At 67.0% G+C, this 14759-nt stretch overlaps 1 protein-coding gene across 6 annotated transcripts in view; it reads right to left on the bottom strand.

Moving 5' to 3' along the window:
* MGAT3 (beta-1,4-mannosyl-glycoprotein 4-beta-N-acetylglucosaminyltransferase) overlaps positions 1-14759 on the bottom strand; it is a 39136-nt gene that overhangs the window by 16565 nt on the left and 7812 nt on the right. Inside the window, exon 1 of one of the 6 annotated variants that reach the window (XM_051845878.3) lies at positions 12058-12850. The exons of 1 other annotated variant lie outside the window; for it this stretch is intronic. The gene's annotated coding sequence lies outside the window, so the exon portion shown is untranslated. Of the gene's footprint in view, positions 1-1237; positions 1262-4080; positions 4142-4754; positions 4979-9711; positions 11401-12057; positions 12851-14759 lie in introns of those variants that run through there. 4 more of the 6 variants (XM_089307651.1, XM_051845879.3, XM_051845880.3 and 1 more) reach the window with 4 other exon arrangements.

Genomic DNA, 14759 nt, shown 5'->3' with positions numbered 1-14759 from the left:
AGAAGAGGATGTGCCCTGGGGCTGGGACTGCCTCCTGCACACACAGCCAGGAAGGGAGAGGCACAGACTCAGCCCGGGGCAGCAGCACTCCCGGCAGAGGGATGGCCAGCTGAGCACTGGGAGGCGGTTCTTGCCCCAGTCCTCTCGGCAGCCCAGGGAAGGAAGTGGAGCTGGCCAGGCCAGTGGCAGGGGTTCCGAGTGAGCACTGGGAGCCTGGCGGGGACGGGGAGCCCGGGGTCCCCGACCACGGGCTGGGGGTGGACAGTGCAGGGCGGCCTCTTCGTCTGGGTGCAGCCTGGAGCAAGCCCTTGCTGTGCAGGGAGGCCTCCCTGCTGGGGCCCACGGGGGTCAGGCGCCTCCCAGAGCTGCCCAGGCAAAGACTTCAGAGGCTGCGTGGGGTAGTGGTTGGGGTGCAGTCTGATGAGGGGCAGAGGCTGTAGAGGGTGTGGTGGGGTCACTTCAGGGCCGTGCCAGCAGAATCCTGGGTACCCCCATCCCGGGCTCCTCGCTCAGGCCTGGGGGCCAAGGTCCAGGCTGCTCCTCCATTCCCACCCAAGACAAGGACCCCACTCACCTCACTGCCATCAAGAGCCCAGGTCACACCCCTCCCAGCGGCTGCCCAGGGGCCCTCAGGGTGGCCCTGCCAGGCTGGGCCATGTGAATTTTACAACTGCATTTCACAAAGCCCATAGCTCCCTGAAAAGCCCGGGGGGTACCCCACAGTAGCCCTTCCCACTCTGCTTCTACCCCCCCACCCCGCCCCACCCTGTCCAACAGGAGATCACTGGGCATGGGTCTGGGGCGGGGAACCAGCAGCTGGACGAGGGGCTGCTGCCCTCAACAGCCAGGAGACTCCCGGGCCCGCCCCCTACAGCCCCTCCCATGTGTGCTGCAGCCCCAAGGGTCCCACGCCCACTGCACCATCTACCCAGGCTGCCGCCCACCTGGCCCTGGCCTCCAGCCCGCGGCTCCCGCCACCAGCCTGAAACCAAAGCGGGGAACGAGTGGACGGCAGCTCGGAGCCGGGCCCCAGAGCTCTGCCGGGCTCGTGCGGGACGCGTTAGCTCGGGATCCGGACGCCATCCCCCACGGCCATTTCACAGGTGAGCAAACGGAGGTTCATAGTGGCTAACTGACAAGCCCAGGCCCTTCGTGTCCAGCCCAACACTGCCCCCGGCCCCTTCACGTGCCCCTCCAGGCCCTCTCTGCCCACCATCCCCTCGCCCGGCCCTCCTACCTGCCCCTGGGCCCCCGGGCCCCCCGGCGGAAGCAGCCTCCACTCCCTCCACTCCCGGCTGCTGCGGGGTATATTACACTCTGCTTGCTCTTTAGGGCTTTATGGCCCTGTTCCCTCCCTACAGGCGTCTCCTAACTCACGGGTGTCAGCTGGGTATCTGCGCAACCTTGCCCTTAACCTGGGCTCCAACTCCTCCCACCTGTCTGGCCTCAGACTGTTTTTTTTTTTTTTTTTTTTTTTTGACAGGCAGAGTGGACAGTGAGAGAGAGAGACAGGGAGAAAGGTTTTCCTTTGCCGTTGGTTCACTCTCCAATGGCTGCCGCAGCCAGCGCCCTGCGGCAGGCACACCACACTGATAAGGCAGGAGCCAGGTGCTTCTCCTGGTTTCCCATGCGGGTGCAGGGCCCAAGTACTTGGGCCATCCTCCACTGCACTCCCTGGACACAGCAGAGAGCTGGCCTGGAAGAGGGGCAACCGGGACAGAATCCGGCGCTCCGACCGGAACTAGAACCTGGTGTGCTGGCGCTGCAAGGCGGAGGATTAGCCTAGTGAGCCGCGGTGCTGGCTAGACTGGTTCTTTATAGAACAGGTAACCCAGCAGCAGGGGCAGGCAGCCCCGCCCTCCCAGAGACCTTCCTTGGAGGCGGGTGCCAGGGCGGATGGAGGCACCTGCGGCACTGCAGGCGAGGGGCCATCAGGGCCAAGGTCAGGAAACTACGTGCCCACCTCCTCTCTGGGCAGAGGGTCCCCAGCCTGGGTCCGGACTCCCAGCGAAGCTGACAGGCATTCCCCGAGGACCCTGGGTGGGGTACACACAGCAAAGCCTGGGTTACAGTCCCCCTGTGCTGTGGGGCCCCTGTGCCTGCAACAGAGCAGGGGTGGGGTGTGCTGGGGAGGGGCAGGACCAAGCAACTTGAACCCTGAAAGTGGTCCAGTGCTGGCCAGACCAGAGGGGGCCATGAGTTAGGGGCTCTCAGTGAGTGGGAGCGGAGGCTCCACTGGCTGGTTGGTGGCATGTGAGAAACTGGGGGCGTTGTGCCAAAGCAGGCTAAGCCACCGCCTGGGGTGCCCACGGCCGCTACTCAAGTCCCAGCTGCTCCGCTTCCAATCCAGCTTCCTGCTAATGCGTCCTAGGAGGCACTGGGTGATGTCCACGTGTCGGGTCTGTGCCTCTCTCACGGGAGATGGGGATGGAGTTTCCGGCTTCGGCTTCAGCCTGGCCCAGGCCTGGCTATCGCGGCACGTGAGGCGTGAACCAGCGAATGGGTGACTTCTCTCCCTCCTCTCCTCCCCCTCTCCGCCCCCATCACTCTGCCTTTGGGACGATAAATAATTTAACAACAAATTGGGGGTCCCAGAGGTCAGCCCCCAAATATCTACGACCCGGCCTGACTCCAAGCTCAGGAGAGCATCCTTAGCAAAGCATTTGTCCCCTGGAGCCGCCAACGAGGGGGACCCAAGGCGGTGCCACATCCGGGGTCCCGGCCACGACGCCCCACTCCCCGGGATGGTGTCTCCCTCTTCCCCACTTCTGCTTAGCCCTTGCCTCCCCTGCAGGGCTGCCTTTAACCCCAGCCTGCTCAGGGGCCCCAGCCCCACCGGGAAGAGAGGTTTCCAGACTGCTTGCCCGCCCTGCCCTGCAGGCTGCTCCTGAGACCACCAGTGAACACAAGACGGCGTGCCTGATCCTGGGCCTCCGGTGGTCTCAGGGGGTCGCGCCTGCCAGCTGATACCAGCATCTGCTGAGAGGCCCCCTGGGTCCAGGGTGTGATGTGAGGGTTGGGGGCTTCCCAAGCCAGCCGCCTCTGCTGAGGCAGAGGGGAGAGGCAGGGGTGGGTCTGTGGCCCGGGGGCCAAAGGAAGAAAGGCCAGGGAGGCCCGGGGGCAGACGCCCTGCAATTATTCTTTGAAAAGATGATTAATTATTAACAGAGCTCAGATCTGAGGAAGAAGCACCAGCTCCTTCCCAACAGCCGGGCGCACGGCTCAGTCCTCCCCGGACCCAGGGGCCCCTGCGGCTCCCTTCCCATCCTCCAGGCCCAGGAAACCTGCCCTTGCCCTGCCTGGAGCAGAGGATGCTGGGAGGCTGGGAGGCAGCGGGCAGGGCCCTGCAGGGTCTGCCCTGGGAAGGGAGCGTCTGTCTGCAGGGAGCTGACGACCACCAAGGCCAGGGGCCGGGCCGAGGCCTCCCTGCCACTGCAGAGCCCTGCAAATCCCCTCTGGTTCCTTCTGGACCACGCTGCCCGCCCTCCCAGGAGCCACGTGGGCTGCGGGACGCAAAGCCTGCCCCTTCCTACTCCTGCTGCGTGATCCTGGGCAGGCCACTTAACAGCCCCGGCTTCAGTGTCCCCGTCGGCAAGATGGGACCGTCCCAACGCCCCGGCCAGAAGAGGGCAGATCACGCCCACCCCTCCATGCTCCTCAGCGGGCTGGGCGCCCCTGCACCGGCCTCACTGCACTGCTGGGGCGCCGTGCACACCCTGAGGAGGAGCCTCCTCCCTGCGCAGGAGCCCGGTCCCCGCAAGTGCCCGCCAGGCCACCTCCCCCTGCTGGTGCCAGGGCTCGGTCACACATGGAAACCCACGCTCCCACCCAACGCCAGCACCCGGGCCTGCCGACCTGGCTCCACCTTCCTGTCCCTCACATCGCTGCCGGCCTCAGCCCCCTGGGCAGGTCCCCCGCCCCCAGGTGTCTCCTGTGCTCCAGTGCGGCTGGTCAGAGGCCTCCCTGACTCCACTGCCGCCAAACAGACGCCTCCCCACCCCCACCCCGCTTGCTCACTCCAAATGTCAACCACAGGAGAGCAGGGTCCCCTCTGTCCCGCCCCCAGGGGCAGCTGCAAACCTGGACCAGGCCCCAGACACGTGGAGCCCCGTGAGCAGTGAGGACGGCGAGCTGAGCACCACCCCTCCCAGCGCGCGCTCCCCCACCCTGCCCTGCTGACATCAGTGCCCCAGCACTGCCAGCCCCTGCTGCTGGGCTGGCCCCCAGGGACAATGTACAAAGGGCCACTTCAGTGGGAGCTTCTGCTCTGTGTCCAGCACAGCAGGCTGGGGGAGGGGAGAGGCAGACACAGCGAGCCTTGGCCACAGAGGCTTTGTCCCGTGTCGTGACGGGGGGGGGGGGGGGGAGTGGGGGTTTGAATCCAAGGGCAACCTCGCAGGAGCCCCTACACACGTGCACAGGGCAGCCCGTGGGCTCCTGGCACCCCAAGGATCCAGATGAGGTGCGGAGTGGGTGGGGGCCCTGGACGTGGGTCCCACGGGGCCTGCTCCCAGGCCCGCCTGTGGGGCTGGCTCATTTTCTCACACCCCCCGCTGCCCTGGCAGGCAGCTGTTCTGACCGCCCGAGCCGGTGACCCGTGACCCAGGCCTGGCACTGAGGAACTTAGGCGTGGCCCAGGTTCCTCCTTCCAGGGCCCCCAGAAGCCCAAGGGCCGCCTGCGTCCTCCTCCTCCATGGTTGCCCACCCGCCTGGCGCCTCCCCAGAGCCACCCCACTGCCCAGCCGGGTGCTTACCTGCACGGCCCGGCTCCCCGCGCTCCGCAGAAGCCACAACCACTGCTGCCTCTCCCTGCCTCGAATCGCTGCCCTCAGGATAAAGTTCAACCCCACTGAGGAGGCTCCAAGGTCCTGTGTCAGCTCCCGCTCAGCCCTATCTCCAGGCCTGGCCCTCCGGGCCGTCCCAACCCCACCAGCAGACATCTGAACTCTCACACCCCGGCACTGCTCACCCTGGACCCACAGCCCCGGCACAGAGCTTGACACGGAGGAGGTACTCCAGTGAGATCCCCACCCCACCCCCACCAGCCCTGCACCTGCTGCGCTCTGGCCTGTGGCTCAGCACAGTGCCGGGGCCCCAGCCCTGCCTGCCAGGCCACCCTGGGCTTGTGATACCCCAGGCAGGGGGCTCACTTACATGAATTTTAAGGGTCCCTTCTAAGGGAGCATCCCGGGCACAGAGGAGCCATACAGGAGATGACTGTGGCCCTCGGGGTGCTCAGAGAGCCCCAGAACACAGGGAGGAGCTACAGGAAGGAACAATGTAGCAAGTGTAGGTTAGGAGCCTCCCCACCTGTGTCTACACTGCAGCGCACGGCTGCAGGGGCTCAACAGCTGCCGCTGAGCCAAGGAACAGGCTTGGTCCTGGCTTTGCCACCAGGAAGATCTGGGCGGGCGACGGGCAGCACCTGGCTCGCAGCCTGCAGCTCCTCCTTGGGAAGGGTGGCGGCCCTCCCGGATCTGGGGACCTGAGCATCATGTTGAACCTGCTGCAGGCGTGGCCCTGACAGAGCAGGTGCACAGCTGCCTGGCGCTGGGAGCCCACCTGCCCTTCCTGCATTCCCTACCCCAGCTGCCTGCCCCGCGCACCCCTGCTATGGTCCACGTCTGGGGGCTCCTGCTGAGAGTCAGGCCTCCCAGAACGGCTGGCTGCATGGACGCAGAGCCGCCCCCCTTCCTCTGGAAGTAGAGGTGAGGCTGCAGCCCGACTCCTCTCCTTTCACAGCAAGGAGCAGGCTGAACTCCAGAAACGCCTTAGCCCAGGGAAGAAACTCCTGGAGGAAACCACACCCCGAGGGCGCCCACCTCATCACTTACAGGTGGTGACGAGAACGGAGGGGCCATCACACGGCAGCAGGGACAGCTGGGAGTGGCCGTGGCCTGGGTGACCCTGGGCTCCCAAGAGACCTGCACTATCTCATCTCATCCTCACAACCCACTTTATAGATGAGGAAACTGAGGCTTGGAGGAGGGACGGTTCCTGCCCCAGCCAGGCTCAGCAGGGACTGTACCTGCGCCAGCTACCGTTCACCACGACCTGAGACCTCCTTCCCTCGCTGGGCCTGAGTTCCCCCACTGACCACTGAGGGCCGGGCCGACATCAGGGTCTCTGTTCTGGAAGACACCATGTCTCCCGCTTAAAGCTATGGATTCCAGCTCTGCTGTCCGGATCCAGGGGTCCAGGGGCTCGCCAGCACCCAGTGTCCTCCCAGCGCCCAGCAGCGCGACCCCGCCCCCTGCCCCACACTCCACACATTCAGGGGTGCTTCAGAATCTCGAACCCAGAGGGACAAGGCTGGCTGAGCTCCCTCAGCAAGGAGGCCAGGTGTTCCCTGGGCCCACTGGGGACATCTCCGAGCGTGCCCCTGGTCAGGCAGGAACACCCTCCCCACCTTCCCCTGCCTCTCCAGGACCCCACCCCTGCCCACACACCAGCCCTCACCAGTCTGCGTGCACCACCAGGGATCCAGGAGACAAACGCTTCCCCAGGATAGAGACCTCGGGCCACCTGTCTTCCAGGTTAGGGCCCGGCACCTGCCTGCTGGGCACTCAGTAAATGTCTGCTCAATGAATGACCGGGCATGCCTGAGGCGCTGGGCACGGCCTAGGAGCCACGCAGCCATGCACAGCAAAGATGCGCAGCGGTGTGTGTGCACAGTGTGCGCGCACAAGACACACAACGGCAACCACAGGCACACACCACGTCCCTGCCACCTCACCCGGCCCCTAGCACGCAGCAGACGCACGTGAATGCTGGCCGGCTGGGTGAACGGATGAAGGGATGGACAGATGCGTGGTCTGGACCAACCACAGAGTCCTGGCCTCACCCAGGATCAAGGTTCAGACACGATTATAAATAATATTAGCCCAGGCAGAACTTGACCCATGAGTAAGAGAACAGGGAGGGGCAGGGGGTGCAGTCAAGGACACCACCAATGGCTCTGGAGGGGAAGCGGAGCCAGGCCCCCACCCTGGGAGCCACCTCTGGCTGGGAGGGCCAGGCCCAGCTTCCCCAAAGGGATGGAATGGCGGCACCTGCGGTGGAGTCGGCAGGCTCTCTGGGCACAGGGCCAAGCCCCAGGAAAGGTTAGGAGGCGGGAACCTGAGGGTCACCTACAAGAACAGAGACGAGGCCAGCGGTGTGGCGCAGTGGCTGAAGCTGCAGCCTGCAACACTGGCACCACCTATGCTGAGCATGGGGTTCAAACCCCGGCTGCTCCACTTCTGATCCAGCTCCCTGCTACTGCGCCTGAGAAAGCAGCGGAGGATGGCCCAAGTGCTTGGGCCCCTGCACCCATGTGAGAGACTCAGAAGAAGCGCCTGGCTCCTGGCTTTAGCCTTGCCCAGTGAGTACGGCCATTTGGGGAGTGAACCAGTGGGTGGAAGATCTCTCTCTCTCTCTCTCTCTGGAACTCTGCCTTTTAGATAAATGAGTAAGAGCAGCAGGCGTCCCGAGCCCTGAGAGCCCTGAGAGGCCTCCCGGGCATCATGGGAAGATGAGAGGTGTCGACAGAACTCTTGGCAAGCTGCACCCCACCTGGGTCACCCCCGTGAGCCAATTTCTGGGAATCAAACACATCATCCAGTCCAGGTGCACCTGCTGGGGGATGCACCCCCACCAGGGAGACCCCAGCCGCTCACTCTGGCCTCGGACACAAGGGGAGCCGGCTGCTTCTTCCTCTTGCCTGAGAAGCACCACTTCATTTTTCCGGATACAAAGGCTTCTCATACATTCTAGAAAATCGAGGAAGCGCAGCCAAGGAAACAGGGCAGCCTCACGCAGGCTCCGGCCACCCCCAGCAGGCACTGTGGCCCGAACTCTCTGTCTTTCTTCCCCTCCGCGTCGTTTTTGCTGGAATGAACCATCCCCGTGGATCTCCTCCCAGCTCTGGAACTGCACGCATTTCTCCCTAGGAAGCTTGTCTTCTCCACGCCACAGACTGGAGCTAAACCTGAGCGCTGGCGACTCTGCCCCCGCCCCGACCCTGTCCAGGAATGGCCCGGCCTGGGAGAAGGGGACAGGGCAGCGGCACAGCGTCGCACAGCCCCGGGCCCCCTCTCCACACACCACACAGGGGGCCTCAGCCTCCCTCCGTGGCACTTGGATCAAAGCCCAAACGTCCAGGCCTCTACGTTCCCTCTGCAGATGTGGCCTCTGGGGCTGATGTGACAGGCACGTGGCTCAGTGCGCCCGTGGACACGTTCAGGGAGGCCCTCTGGTCTTTCCCCATAACTCCCCCGGGGACAGAGACATGAGCCCCCAGCAGACCTGCCCTGCCCACCAGGGCCTCCCCCTCCCGCCAGGGCAGTCGGAAGTATCCAGCAACGAAGCTCCACCTGGCCACCCTGGGTGGAGGCGGCTGCGGGGGGAGGCAGCACCAGGGGCGAGGGGGCGGGGTCGCTCCACACCGAGGGCACCTTGCCAAGGCCCGAGGGGAGCAGCAGCACCTGGGTTTCATAGGGGACACATGACACGTCACCCCCTCCCCGTGCAGAAGGGCTTGATGGCGAGGACTCCGGCTCCTGTCACTTCCCCCCAGGGCCACCAGCAGTGCCACTCCAAGCTCCCGACTCGTCCCTGGACACCCCTGGGAGGGGGTTTGCTAGGTGCCCTTTTGGGCTTGTCTCTGCCAGTGCTGGTCCCACGGTTGTCCCCCCTGTAGTGACTGGCAGGGGTCACCCTGCAGAGCCAGGACCCTTCCCCTAGCCAGGTTCCCTGACGGCTTTGGCGCTGGCCCAGGCCCTACCAGAGCTTCACACTGTGCCACATGGGGTGTGACCTTGCAATGGTCACCCGTTCTCTGGGCCCCTGGGTCAATACGCAAGCCTGTCCTGGGCTATTCCGAGGAGCAAGTTAGTAACAGAACATTCCCGACAGGGCTACCGCAGCGGCCCGGCACCAGAGCCCCAGCGCAGGCCCGGCCCTGCCCCTGCTGACCATGAGGACCCCGGAACACCTGCTACGAATCCCCAGGCCCCGGGCTTCTCATACACCTGTCTGGGCTCAGGCTCTCCTGTGCCCCGAGCCCCTCCCAGCCACAGCACCCCTCACATGGCTTCTGGTCCGGGGCAACAAGCCCAAGTGCCAAGGTGGAGCCCCCGGGAAGCACCCATCACGGCCTCTGCTGGCAGAATCCCGGAGCTGCGCAGGGCCCACGGAGAGCTCAGGGTCACACGGGCTCCGGCGTCCCGTCCCAGCCCTCGCCCTCGCCTCCCAGGGGACACCACAGCGGCAGTGGGAACCACAGAAGCTCTAAGTTCACGGAACAGCAGGGTAATGAACCAGGTGGGTGAATGCCTCCCATTGTTTCCATCTTGTATTTGTACAAAAGTGCGTGCACCACCAAGGGACTTTCCACTTGGAGCAGCGCACGGAGCTCAGCGCCCTGCTAACTTCCCGGGTTACGGGCGAGGCCTTGGAGCGCCTCAGCCCCACTGGAGCCACAGGAGGGGTTCCCACGCCACCCACCAGCCACGGCCAAGTGCACTCTCCAGAGCAGGGCCCCGGCGACCGTCCCGGGCAACCGCCCTCCGGGGCCCAGGCCCCCTCCATCAGGGATGGGGAAAGAGGAGCCGGGTGCCACCATCATTCATTCACTTGTCACTCATTCATTCTTTGGCTACTTCCTGAGCCCCTCCCCTGCCCTGTGCATCTGTCACTGCCAGCCAGACAGGAATGTGCCAGGAGACTCACCGGCTGTGTGGGCCTAGAGCAAGGAGCCCGGGACTCGCCCGGCCTTCCGTGAGCTGCGACACCAGGGACACTAACGTCGTCTGCCACTGTCGCGGCAGGCACACAGCAGAGGTGAGCTGCACACATCCTCCTGGGCAGGGCAGGACTGCACCCCCCCACAGCGGACAGTACTTCCAGGGAGGCCCCGCGTCCGGCGCCCCGGTCTCCGGGGCTCTTCCTCCTCATGCAGCCATCGTTAGTAAGCGCCTGTGGAATGCCTGCCACTGAAGCTGGCGCGGAGCAGCTCGTGTGCGGGGACTCCTGCGCCAGCAGCCACGCTCGGGGAGCTCGCCCCGTGGCGACTGGACAACTCCACTCATCCGGCATTTTGTTCTCCCAACAGCCAGCTGCCCGCTGCCTGAGCCACGCACCCAGCGGTCTGAAGCACGAGACGGCCGGGAGGGGAGGGTACCTCGGCTAGGGCAGGCCGGGAGGGCCCCCGCTGCAGCGCGTTCTGGATGGGGCGGTTGTCCCAGCAGAGGGAAGCCGAGGGGCAGAGGTGTGCAGTCACAGGTCTCCGGTCTCACGGACCAGGACACTGGCCCTGGAATCCCCGCCCCAGCCACGCAGCCCGCACAGGGCTGGGCACACACGCTGCGCCCTGTGGTCTCTGCTGCCGGCCAGAGCTGGACCTCCTGAGGGCAAGCCCCGTGCCCTCTCAGCACAGCACCCCTCACCGGAGGACCCCTCATGGCCTGAACATCTGAAGAAGCTTCTAGAAGGGAGCCCTGGTCCCACCTGGAGGGCCACGGCATCATGGGCTCTGGGGGGTGAAAAGGCTCGGCGTCCGGGAGCAGAGACCCTTGGGGGAGGGGGTGATGGGTGCCCCCAGGGGCAGCTGTCCCCGAAGACCACCCTGCCTCCAGCTGCTCCTCCCAGGAAGTCAGCTCCCATGCGGGGCTCACAGGAGCCTCGCCACTGGGCCTGCCAGCCGGCATCGGGTACCCTCGTCCTGCAGGTAACAAAACCCAGGCGGCGGCCAGAGGGCTCCAGGCAGCTGCAGGAACCGGATTCTGCCCACCTGACAGCCATGGAGAGTGAGGCCCGCAACGCCGCTGTTCTGACGTCATCCTGCTACTCGGGATGACCATGACCCACCAGTCTCACGAGGCCCTGACCAGCAGAACGGGAGCAGCAGCGCTCCCAGCCCTGCTGGCCCGGGGCGAGTGCCAGCTCCCTGGTGTGGCCACCTTGCCTCCGGGGGCCTTCGTCTCATTCCCGCCCGGGTTGGCTGCACCTGCACCTCCCCACACCCAGCACTGGCACCTCTTGGCCCAGCGGCCGCCATTCCCTCTGCCGGGACGCCCTTCCCACCTTTCTGCACCCAGCCGCCGCCCGAAGCTTCCCCAGGTCCTCTTCCTGTCCTGGGACCTGTGCTTTCCCCATGACCTCCACCCGACCCTGGGCCTTTGGCAGCTACAGCCCTTCCCCCAGGGGACAGGCCAGGGCCCCCAGATCCCCATCAACGCTCATCCGGCCTGCAGTCCCAGGGAGGAAGGCGGTGGGCCTCGGAGGAACCCCACCGCTCCTGGGGCGCTTCCGGGCGGGAGTCAGCAGACCTCAGGCCACCGGGGCTGGCTGCACCCAGCGCAGAGCCCCCGCCCCGCAACGAGCACACCCGGGCGGCGCTCCCCTCCCCACCGGTTCCAGAACTCACTATTCGTAGATATTTATAGCACCCTCCCCCAAGTCAGGTTCCCTCCCCCGCACTGGGCAGCGCATCGCTGAACCGGCGCCCCCTCCCCCCTCCCCGGGAGCTGTCGGGGGCTCTCCCCCTCCACTCGCCTCCACCTGGCCCCCACGGGCAGCCAAGGCCCCCCGCACGCGCCCAGCACCCCGACTGCGCCTGGGCCTCCGCCGCAGACCCCGGTCGGGGGTGGGGAAGGCGGACGCCGAGGCCTCCCTCCCCCAGCCCAGCGCGGCGCCGAAGGTTGGGGGGCGCGGTGCACAAAGCAGGCCTGAGGCCCCCCGCGCCTCGGGGACGCCCCCCGCCTGGCCGGGGAGGGGGTGGTAGATGCGCTGAGGCTCTGCCCTCCGGGGCCGCCGAGAGCTCGGCTGAGCAACTGGGTGGGGGAGGGGGCGCCAGAGCCCCAGCGCTTCTCCCGCATCCCGCCCCCACTTCGGCCCACCCCTGGCCCCCGGCCCCAGCGCTGCCGCCCCCACAGGTCACGCGCAGGGAGGGGGCCGTGGGAGCCGCGCGGGGGTGGGGGGAGGTGCGCAGGGAGCGCGGAGCCAGAGGCGAGGCGGGGAGCGCGGGGATGGAGGGGCTGCGGCGCGGGCCCCCCCCGGACACAGGGGTCAACTCACCCATCGCCCGCTGGGTCTCAGCGGCGGCGGCAGCAGCGGCGGCGGCGACTCCGCGGCCCCCGGGGCCCCCGGCGGGGAGATGCTGGCGTCCGCCGCAGCCTCTCGCCCCATCCCGGGCTCCGGCGGCGGCTGCGGCGGGCGCCCGGCATCGCAGGCAGCGCGGCCCCGGCCCGGCCCCGATCCCCGCCCCCCACCCCACCTCCACCCCGTCCCGCGGGCCCGGCGCGGCCGCTCGGCTGCACCCCGGGGCGGCGGCGGGGGCCGGGCGAGCCGAGGGGCGCCGGGGAGGGACCCTCCGCCGGCGCGAGGGGCGTGCGGAGGCGAGGCCGAGCGCTGCGCGCAGAGGTGCCCGCGCCCGGCCGGCTCCGGTCCCGCCCCGCCCCCACCACCGCCCCCTCCCCTCCCCCGCCGGCCGCGCCGCGCCGCGCCGGGCCGGGGGCGCCTGGGACCGCAGACTCCTCGGGCCGCCGCGCTCCGCGCCTCCCGCGTGGGCCGGATCCCCTGTGTGGGAGTGCGCGCGCGCCCCTGCCCGTGACCGTGCGTGCGCCGGCCCACGGCCCGGGCGTCCTGCGCGGGGGTGTGGGTGCGGTGGGAGGCGGGGCGGCCGGAGAGCGTGTGTCTGCTGTGCGCCTGGGGCTGCGTGTCCGCTCCTGCGTGTGCGTGGCTGTGTGCGCGTGTGCTCTGCGGCGTGCTTGGGTCTGAGCGAGTCCCTAAGGTCCTGGTCTGCTCGCGTGTGTGCGTGGAAGTGTTCGGCGCGTGCCTGCCTGTCCCCGGAGGGTGCCTGTGTGTTCACATGCGTGCGTGGTGGTGTTTGCTTGCCGAGGCCCGGGGCTCAGATGTAGCTGGTTCAGGGCCTGGTGCCGGGTCTACACAGCCCTCTGGGTCTGGTTGGGAGCCACTCTGCCTTGCCTGTGACCCTCCGACCCCTGCACCACTATGCACAAAGCCACCTGTGCCACTCTCCCAGTAGATGGCCCCACACCTCTGAGTGGCCGGGTGTCCTGGCCCTGCTCCAGCTTTGGCCACCAGCCTTTCTCCAAGGGACCCCCGCTTTTGCAAATAAAGTGTAAAACAGGCTCCTCTGCCCCTGCGCTCCAGCTGAGGGACTGAGTGGGGGTGAGGGCCCGCCCTGCACCGGGGGCTCTGGAGCGCGGGAGGGAGCGTGGACGTGCCCTCCCTGCCCAGAGCTGCCCGGCTCCGGAAGATTCTGGGGCTGCACACTGCCCCCACTCAGCCTTTGTTTTCTCGACCTTTCTAGATTCCCAGGCTTCTTGGGAGGCCTTGGAGCTGCAGTCATGGGGGTCGGGGCCATACCAAAGCCCGCCTCCGCCTCCCAGCAGGCTCTTGGCCTGCAGTAGGGGCTGGGGGGGGGGGGGGGCGATGCCGCCCAGGCCCTTCTGATGGGACAAGTGACTCTCTCAGTCACTCACCAGCAGCCCTGCTCTGCTGTGGCTCCGGGGACTGGCCCCGCAGAGAGCTGGCCCCTTACTCCCTTCCCCCCAGCACACATGGCGGGGCAGGGTGCTGGGGAGGGGGAGCCGCGGAATGCCTGGGTGCCCGTCAGGCTCCGCTGTAGTCCCAGCCACGTCAGGGCCCTAAGCCTCAGTCGCTTCATCTGCAGAATGGGAATAACCACACGGATCACCCACACTGACATCCCGGCATCCTGGCTCACTTCCGGTCCTGTTTAGGGGACTGGCAGCAGGGAGGGGGCTCGGTAGGTGGTCCTGCTGCCCCACCCCCTCCTCTGGGCCCAGGCGGCCTGACGGCCTGATGGGGTACTGAGGGAGCAGGGAGAAGCCCAGATACAAGATTAGCTCCCCCAGGCGGTGTCACCTTTCAGCCCCTTGCACCTGGGGCCCATCTGGCTCTGGGAACAATTGCCGGGTCTGTTATCCCTGGAGCAGCTACTGCCCGGCCGGAGAGCCGCATTCCGCCCGCCGGCCTGCCCCTGGTCTCCAGGTGGGAAGACCCCTGACCCATGCCCTGCAGGTCCTGGAGGGCAGGGAGGGCGGCGTGCAGGGGGCTGAGGGAGCTGGCTCCAGGCCCTGCTCCTGCCGGTCCGGAGGCCCCTCTTTCAGCCCTGGCCTTGCCCGCGGGGTGGCGGCCTCAGAGCCGTGGGCAGCGGAGCGAGGGAGAGCGTGGGAAAGGCCACCCTGGCAGGTGCCAGCGCTGCCCAGGAAGTGCCCTGTCCTCTTCCTTCTCCGCTCACCCCAGCCCGCGCCTGCCCCCTGCTCTGCCCCGCCCCACACACCCTGCATTCATTGTCTCACTTGTTCCTGACCCCCACTGGTAAAGCAGACACATGTACGCCTCTCTGGGGAAACTCCTACTCATCCTGCAAGACCCGGTCCAGATGTCCCATCCTCCTGCAGGCCCCTGGTGTGTTTGTCGGGCTTCTGGGTCCCAGAGGCCTTGTGCATTTGCAGCCCTCCCCGTCAGGCCAGCCCCCTCTCAGCCTCCTCGCTGCCCCTCCCCCTGCGTTTCCTCTGCTTGGCCCTCAGGAGCTGAGCTCCTCCCAGCTGCTGCCCTGGGCCCCTGCTGGCCTTGCTGTGTGCTCTGTGGGCGAGGGCCTGGGTTCCAGGTGAGCCTGGGCCTCAGTGGCTGTGGACAAGCCCCTTCCTCCCTGCAGGCCTCAGTCCACACAGTTGGGTTGGACAGGGATTCATTAGCTGGGGGTGGGGGAGTCGCGAGGTCCAGGA

The sequence above is a fragment of the Oryctolagus cuniculus genome, chromosome 11, assembly GCF_051225735.1.
Source record: "Oryctolagus cuniculus isolate XC-2025 breed Fujian yellow rabbit chromosome 11, ASM5122573v1, whole genome shotgun sequence".
Lineage (NCBI taxonomy): Eukaryota > Metazoa > Chordata > Mammalia > Lagomorpha > Leporidae > Oryctolagus > Oryctolagus cuniculus.
The sequence above is the reverse complement of the archived record's forward strand: the minus strand, read 5'-3'. Positions and strand labels throughout refer to the sequence as shown.